General features: G+C 31.6%; 1 protein-coding gene across 6 annotated transcripts in view; it reads right to left on the bottom strand.

Moving 5' to 3' along the window:
• Window positions 1-867: 867 nt before the first annotated feature.
• The window catches only part of LOC106462300, a 111,887-nt gene continuing 103,439 nt past the window's right edge, over window positions 868-9,315 (bottom strand). For all 6 annotated transcript variants that reach the window (XM_022389504.1, XM_022389508.1, XM_022389506.1 and 3 more), the window contains one exon: window positions 868-9,207. The gene's annotated coding sequence lies outside the window, so the exon portion shown is untranslated. The remainder of the gene's footprint in view (window positions 9,208-9,315) is intronic.

The following is a 9,315-nucleotide window of genomic DNA, read 5'->3' as shown; positions in this document are numbered from 1 at the left end:
CTGGATTTTGAATAAGATCAAAAAAAAGATTTTATACAATTACCAAAGCAACTGAGATGCTCGAAAGAATTTTAGAAATATACAATTCATTGTTGTTTGTAAATTTTGTTATTTTGAATCTTGTGCTTGCAGCTACCACTACATTTCTGGACTGCAGAATATAGATTATATATATTCTTCAATATTTTCACGCCGTGATTGCCAGTATGTAAATTTAAGTCTGCGATATATAAAACATTTTTCGGTACAATGCATTGATCAATATAAAGGACCACTTTCGTGAATATATGTAAAATGTTAGAATCCTGACGTCATCACAGAAACACGAAACACTTTTATTCAAGTAATTTCGAAGTTGCAGCACGTTCCAATCAAATTCAGTAGTTCAAAAGTATCATAAGTTGTGAACATTGGAAAGAGAAAGCAGATTTATTTTTAGAAAGGGAGACGTGATCAACATAGTTCTGAACATGAAATAGTGACGACAAGATTTTTTAAAAAGGGAATGTGATCAGCACAGTTCTGAACATATAAAAGCGAAGACAAGATTTTTTTAGAAAGGGGATGTGATCAACACTGTTTTGCACATGAAAAAGAGGAAAGCGAGTATTTTTGTTTGTTTGTTTTTTGTTTTTTTTTAGAAAGGGAGACGTGATCAACATAGTTATGAACATGAAATAGTGACGACAAGATTTCTTAAAAATGGGATCTGATCAACACAAGTTAAGGTAAGTTGTTCTTAGAAAAGGATCGTGATCAATAAATGTCTAAACATGAAACAATGAGTGAAGCATTTTTCGAAAATACTGCTGATAGAGAAAACAACTTTTTGTTATTTTTGTTATAGCGACTAAAAACACAAACACAGAATACTCCATATAGTTTAATTCCAGTAAACTACAAATACACACAAGTATCCTGAAAGCTTCCGAGATCATGTATATCTATGTACAGTTAAATAAATGTCTATCCAATATACATCCTTATAGCTACATATATAACACTAACATTATCTGCTTCATATGGATAACATTCATATTAACTAAAATATAACTACCTCATCTGGAATAATCAACGAAGTTATTTATATCACATTTGTGGCACACCAAAGTTAAGAAACGGGGAAATGGAGTGTTAAATTTAATTAATTTTCTATGTTTAACCTATTAAATGTCCCAATAAATCAACTTAATAAAAATGGTACACTGGAGTCTACTTAATTTACGGGGCCCAAACCTGAAAATATTTTACTTAACGCAGATTAACTCGAAAATATTATTTATTGGAATAGAAGGCATATTTTAACGAAAACGCCTTCAACGTTTACTTTACAAAATACAAAAAAAAATTAAAATAAAGTCAAGAGAACAGATAAAACAATAAAAGTCCTCAATTAAGGAGATCACATTTTATAACAAAAAGCACGACCTCTGTTGGAGTTATTTTGATACTAGAACATTGATTTTCCAGAATATATTTGTTAGCTGTAATCAGATTTCTATTTTTTCTTAAGAAGGAATCCTCAGTTTTTGACTAAAAGAAATTATATGGCTTTAGCGAAGGTACACGATACATTGTTTAATCAAGCTCAAACCTCTAGAAGTCTTTGGTATTCCAATATACTTGTCTGAAAGTTCAATAGCAACAAACGAAATTAACCATAGAGACAAAATAAAGTAAACAAAGTCAAGCATTGACTTTCAGGTGTTAGCATTCTGATAACAATAAATTGTTATTTTAAATTAGAAACAATCAAATTATTAGATTAACATCAGAACTAAATTAAAAAACAAACAAACGAGAAAGAACAGTCACGTGTACACGTGCGGTTTAAGTCTCATGTAACAGTTCTGATTAAATTATAGGCTTTACTAAATTATTTAAATTAAAAACACAAACGAATGTTATTCAGAAATCCTAAGAAATAAATTAAATGTCGTAATTTCTTTTATAAAAACAAAATCAAGAAATGCATGTAGCTTTTAGAAATTATGTATAAATACATGCACACACACCTATATATATATATAATGATAGTAACTTGATCTGCTCCAAGGAGCTAAGGTTAAGAGGCTAACAGCTTTTGTGTTATTAAACAGTGAGGACACTGAAAACACTATACAGAAATACAGCTCAAAGCACCTCTCACAATTTTAGTTCCCTCTTCTGTCTTTATTTGAAATGTTTATTTACTGAGTGGTGTTTTAAAGATTTGCATTATTTTTCTAAACGGCAGAAACTTAAACTTGACTTGTAGCCAACTTAGCAACACTGTAACATTGGTCACGAGTTCAAAATTGATTTATGATAGGAAGATTATGTGCACTTTCTTTTGAAACAACAGGGGGCTGTCTTGAATTAATGAGTTAGGAAACTTGTAGGAAACGTGTTACAGTTCTATTGAACAGAGTATGCGAAAAAGGGAATTATGATTAACTTTAGTAGTTCCAGATCGTTCACTAATGTAATCTGAGTAAAAAGACTCTCCGTAGCATCACGAAAGTTCATTAAATACTGAATGTCTAAAATGTAGTATTTCTTCTGTTTTGGGTATATTTAAAAGACTTTAAAGGAATAACACTTTCTAATGAATTGTTAGGATTGTTTGTATAAACCAAAGGTACATGCAGAAAATAATCCATAATCCAATAAAGGTATGAGAGAAAATATATCAAATTATGTAAACGTCTAAAGCTGCTTATAATTAATGAAAATCTGGAATGCCGACGTTATTTCCCTAATTGATCAGAAAATATGTAGTTATTTAAGTAAAAGCAACAAAATCATAATTAATTAAACTTGACTGTGTGATGAAACACGTTTTTAGTAACTTAAATTGATAACAGACAGATTAAAAAAAAACATGTTATTTAAATACGTAGTTCGTCTTGAAACAAGTTTTCGCCTAATTCAACCAAACCTTACGTTAAACAGTTGTCACTACCCCGATATTTGCGAAAATGTAATATTGTTATGTTTTTTGGATACATAACCTTCAATACTTTACTCTGTTGATAGGTCAGTTTAAGTGACATTATGGAAACTTTGTTATCATGTTTTATAAAGCTCACCTTTCAATGTTATCATGGAGGCGTTGCTTGCATGTTTCTTATAGCTCCGTTTGCAATGCTGTCATGAAAACGTTGCTTCCATGTTTCTAAGGTGAATATATTATTTCTTTCACGAAATGTTTCAAATTTCAATAAAAGAACAACGCATAATCAGAAAGGTAGAGATTATTTCAGTGTTATTTAAATTCATAATAGGATGCGTGCATTAATTAGATAAGCAAATTGTATAGTGACAAAGATGATGACAGCTTCAACCAGTTGTCTATCTCTTTATACGTAAGTACAGGGAACATTGAAGATTAATGGGTTATAGTCTTGCCATTGTGTGGTAGTTACGGCCGCCCCATTTTCTCTCTATATATATATAAATATCGCCCATCGTAGAGAGATGCAGTCATGTAGAAATGCAGACCCAAACAAATTTTACTAGGGTTCACTGGTTATGCACAATACTGATCTTTAATTAAACCTAGCAGAAACTTTAGATTAGATTTTAGATGCTTGAGTGCGATACTCTCAGCCCTACCAGTAACACCACCAAATGTTAAGCTGGTGAATGCTCAAGAACAACAGTCAAGGATGAATGATATGACAATATATACACACAAGCATATGTTAATAAGTCAGTGGAAATGATAATTGTACAAATATTTCCATAAGTCCAACGCATCTTGCACTCAGTTGACGTGTAAGCAGAAACAAGGACATTTCACTCTTGTTCGCGAATTATGCGAGATTAACTTTCTTCTTTCGCTGATCATGAAGCTTAATGCTGGTTCAAAGTTCGTCTTTCAGTAATTAGCATTCATCTCTGATCATAGAAAACAGGTTATCATTAATTGGTGCTCGTTTATATGTTTAACTCATATATAACGCTATTAACCAGAATAAACTGCGACACCAGCTAAAATAAATACCGCAGCACTGTTAACAAGTGATTATTAATGTTATACGCATCTCAAAGGAAGACCTTGTTTCCCACTGCCTCAAACATATTTTATTTACACTCCAATAAGCATAACCCCCTATATAATATTAAATAACTGGCTGGCATTTGTAATTGTCAGTAATGTTTCCCAAGGCGTATTTATATGTCTTCTGTCAACAATAACGTAAAACTTTATCTAATAATAATTAATTAAATCTGACTTTTCTTCGTATTCATTGACATCATGTTTAAGTGATACACATGTACATATATATTTCTGTAGTATATTAAGTAGCCTTTGAAATAACATGTGTGAGTGTAAACTTTAATATCTGGTGTGTCCTTGTTAAGTAATCAGTTTTTATCGTATGTCTAGAAGTTTAATACAAACATTTTTTATATCTACCATATTTATTTGGAAAGTGCATTCTAGAACTACTTATAACCAGCCACGTCAGTGATTTTCCGTTTCACATGTATGTATTTGTTTATATGATCTCGGCGTTTAAAATAAAATAGTTTCATCTCACCTTGGAAACTCAGTTTCAAGAAGTTAATTTTAACTGTTTAGATGCTTGTTTTTTATCACTTCTTCATCATTAGAGTTCCAAGTAAATTAACGAACTATAATTATATAATAACCTTTCAAATACTTTAGCAATGACAGAAATTTTAACAAGTGAACTTAACCTTACAGGAAATGTATCTTTCTTCAACTTTACTGAAAATGTAGAAATTCCTTAATGAACTCAAAACAAAAAATTGCGTTCCATTTAATCAAGTTTCCAAATAACCTAGATACACAATGTTTCGGACTCTGTGTAACGACCTAAAGATTACCTTAACATAAATTACGAAATGTTGTTTACCATAAAAGTTTCATATGCCCTACAAATACAGATTTGCTAATTATTTTGATATATATAAACCTCCGATTAAGTCCCTTACAAAAGCTCTGATAATTCTCAATTCATATTATATTGAGATATCTGAAGTTTAGACTCTTCGGGTAACTTATTGAAGCGAGACCTCATACAACTCTTCAAATATCTTATTAAAGAGAGTCATACAACTCTTCAGCTAACTTAGTGAATCATAGAGCTCTTCAGATTCCTTATTGGAACGAGTCATACAAAACTTTAAATAACTCACTGAAGTTAGATCTCATACAACTACAACTCTTCAGCTAACTTATTGGGTCATGCAGCTCTTCAGATATCTTATTGAAACGAGTTATACCAGACTTTAAATAACTTAGTGAAGTGAGATCTCACACAGCTACGACTCTTCAGCTAACTTATTGAGCCATACAGCTCTTCAGATACCTTATTGAAACGAGTCATACCACACTTTAACTAACTTAGTGAAGTGAGATCTCACACAGCTACGACTCTTCGGGTAATGAATCATCTCAATTTTTTTATAGCTTCAAAGAAAAAATCAACATTTTATATACTGACTGGAAGTATATTCATTTTAGAGCACACATTATGACTAAAACATACTTTTAGAAAGAACCAATTTTCATAATAACTTGGTCACGTGGTACATTTTCAGGTGTTTCTTACATATATCGAATTTATATAGAATCAACGATTTCTAGATAGTTATTACACATTATTAAAACAATTCAAAATAATATCTATAGACCTTTCCGAGCGTTAAATGCCAATAAAAAACCATAATACTCAAACTTGGACTCGTTATAAGGCCCTTGTTAATCACGTAAAACCTCTTAATACATAAACTTCGACCTCTTATAAAGAAACCCCATATTAATCACATAAATCCCCTCACTACACAAACTTGGAACCATTATGACGCCCTGATTAATCATTTAAAAACCATTTGTACACAAACTTGGACTTATTCATCTCGTAAAACCCCCTAGTACACAAACTTCGACCCGTTTTAAAGGAATCTCTTATTAATCACTTAAACCCCCATACTACACAAATTTGGACCCATTGTGAAGCCCTTATCAATCATGTAAAACCATTATAAAACCCTTATTAATGACGTACAATCCCTTCATACACAAACTTGGACCAATTATAAAAACAAAAAAATACTCTATTAATCTTGTATGATTTGAGACATAAGTTTTACTTTCACGAACACAGTCGTTTGGTTTATTTATTTTTTCTTAGTATGGTTTTTGTCATTATATACATTCCGAAAACTATACATTCGGTCATACTAGTGCACACTCACAAAACGTATTTTTCAAAAGTAAGTTATACGCAAAGCAGCGTGTAAAATACAAATACATATTATACAGAGCTATAATTTCTGTGTATTAATGCTTTACAAGGCTAAAATCCGAGGTTCAACAATTCTAGTGTTTAATGAGTAAATAACGTCCTGTTCTTCTACCTAGCACTTCATAAATTGATATAAAGAACAAACCTGTAGACCACTTCACTTGGTTCTTAATCTACTACGAATATTTCCTTATACAGAAGTGAAAGAATCGTCGTAATTCATTATAGGAAATACAAATTAAAGAGAAGTTTAGTTACAACTTTTTATTGATTTTGAAAAAAAAACACGTCTGCAGCTAGTTTTGTGTTACAGGATAATTGCTGGTCATTATTTACCAGCTAGTTACGGGAGATTTTGTGTAGTCATTCCAAAAGGTCTGAATAGGATTTATATTATGATTTTCTTATGCTGTACGTTTTACAACTAATATTTTAGCAACAGTATTGCATTACGTATACCAAACTTGAATGATTTATTTTTCGTTGTTTTCATAATTGTTCTATATGTTTTGAATTTTTTTAAGAATGCCGAAATAGATTGCTTGATTACAATATTCGCGCAAAACTACAAAAGGTCTGTTTATGCATAGCCGTCCTTAATTTGGACTACCGGACTAGAAAGAAGGTAGTCAATAGAACCTACAGCCAACTCTTGACCTACTCTTGTCTATCCGAAAAGTGAATCGGGACTTTCCCGTCACTCTTATAACTCACTCATGGTACCAAAGTGAGGATCGTATTTTAATAACAAACAGGACGCAAATCTTGAAGTACCTAATTCACAGACAGGTTAACCCAACCACTGAGCAACGCCTGGTCCACCGAAATAGAGAGGTACAAAGCGTTGTATAGAGATGAATCAGTCATTAATACGTAAAAACATTATAAATAATACATTGTTGTATTTACATAGATTTTACGTATAGAAAAGGTAATCTGAATTTACAGTTTCTAAGTTACTCCCTAAGAAACACCTTACAGTTTGTTTCTTCCTGGTACTTACTCTTGTATGCCTTAGATCCACTGTGCCTAGTTATAAGCCTGACACGCGAAGCTGGTGTGTCGAGGATTCACCGCTATGCACGGCAGACTACACCTTGCGCCGCTTACATGAAAAAGAGTGTTATCAGCGTAAGACCTGTCAAACACACGTTTGTCTCTCTTTCACCAGCTTTATATAATTTCACTGTTACCATAGCTACGAGTGCTTTAATGTAAGGACTTTTATTTCCAACAACCGGAACTATTTAATTATTTAAGATATGTAGAAATAAGCAAAAGTTAATATTTTGTGTGTGTGTTTTATTTCTGTATGCACAGAAATGACTCTGTATGTTTTGAAACCTAATAGCTGTTGAAATCAATCAAGTATTTATCAAAGGATAAGTTATCTAATATTTCAATACAATGAATAGTATAAAAATATTGAAAAATGAAAAAGAAGTACATAAATGGTCCTTACTGAAAGCAACCTGTTTGAAACACAGATATAACAGAAGATACATAACTAGTAAGTATTTCTTTTTGCACAATACTGAGATCGTCTACAACATGCCATGATTTACTCATACAATATTCACTTCAGTAACATGAAGAAGCATGCGTTTTCAAACTGCATTTATATTGATATGTCGAGAAAATTTATAATCATTAATTTATATTTTAAAAAAAATAATGTTTTTTTGGTCCTACAATTTTGATTAGAATTACGTTTGACTGCAAATTGTTTGTGCCATGTTCTTCCGTGTCCCTTGTGAATTTCAAGTTTTGAGCAAGAAATATTTTCAACGAATTCTGGATTGAGTAACATTTCCCAAGTACGTTATGCAAACTTAAACATCTATTTATTTTACAGTACTTAGAGTGAAGCAAAATATAAATCGATACTTCCAGTACATAAAACGGGTTTTTTCATTTCTTGGAAGTGTTTAATTTATGTCATTAAATATGCCAGTTTTGTAATTTGGATTTTTTAAATTTGTTTAACGAAATTACTAAGTTCGTTGTTATACATGATTTCATGTGTAATTTCTTTGGGGATGTATTTGGTTAGCCTTCCAACTTTAATTATACACTAAATGAATGTTACTAGATGCTTATTAAAATATTTAAATCACCTTAAAACTCGCAAAAGAGATAATTTAACTAAAATTTAATCTTACTTTTCCATAACTCGCTGGTTCCATAATAAATGTTACTTGCGTATTATAAGACAACTTTACTCGACAAAGGGGAATAGAAGGAGAAAAATAATTTTAAATTTTCAGTAAAGCTATTCAATTCAAACTTCAGAGCACACGGTACTTTTTATTTTATTTTTATAGAAGTTGATAGCCTTTCTAAGTGTAAAATAATTTTTCCTTGGTGGGGAAACTTATAATCGTAAGTGAAAATATTATATAAACTCCTTAAACTACGTACAAGAATGAAATTATATAATGGGCGATTTGGGTAATTGGAAGAAAATAGCTTGACAGATAAAAGCTTGACTGAATAAACAATATATATATATATATATATATATATATAACTCTTACACGATCTAGACTTAAAGGCTAACGTTAGCCTGAACTATAAGCATATCCATATTATTTGAAATTGATTATTATACTTAAAATCTATATAAACATATCATCAGGTTTGAACAGTGCTTCGAAACTATAAAGATTTAGATAATTCCTTATGATGCACACTTTTTAATTACTGTTTATTTGTTTCAGATGTTCGTGCAAAACGACACTAGGACCTACATGTGCATAGCCGTCCCTAATTTGAAGTTGATGAACTAGAAAGAAGGCAGCTAGTCTCCATCATCAACCTCCATAGTCTTATGCTACTCTTGTCTGGTTAGATAGTGGGATAGCTAGTCGCCATCATCAACCTCCATAGTCTTGTGCTACCCCTGTCTGGTTGGACAGTAGAATAGCTAGACACCATCATCAACCTCCATAGTCTTGTGCTACCCCTGTCGGGTTAGATAGTGGGATAGCTAGTCACCATCATCAACCTCCATTGTCTTATGCTACTCTTGCCTGGTTAGATAGTGGGATAG

The sequence above is a fragment of the Limulus polyphemus genome, unplaced genomic scaffold, assembly GCF_000517525.1.
Source record: "Limulus polyphemus unplaced genomic scaffold, Limulus_polyphemus-2.1.2 Scaffold1137, whole genome shotgun sequence".
NCBI lineage: Eukaryota > Metazoa > Arthropoda > Merostomata > Xiphosura > Limulidae > Limulus > Limulus polyphemus.
The sequence above is the reverse complement of the archived record's forward strand: the minus strand, read 5'-3'. Positions and strand labels throughout refer to the sequence as shown.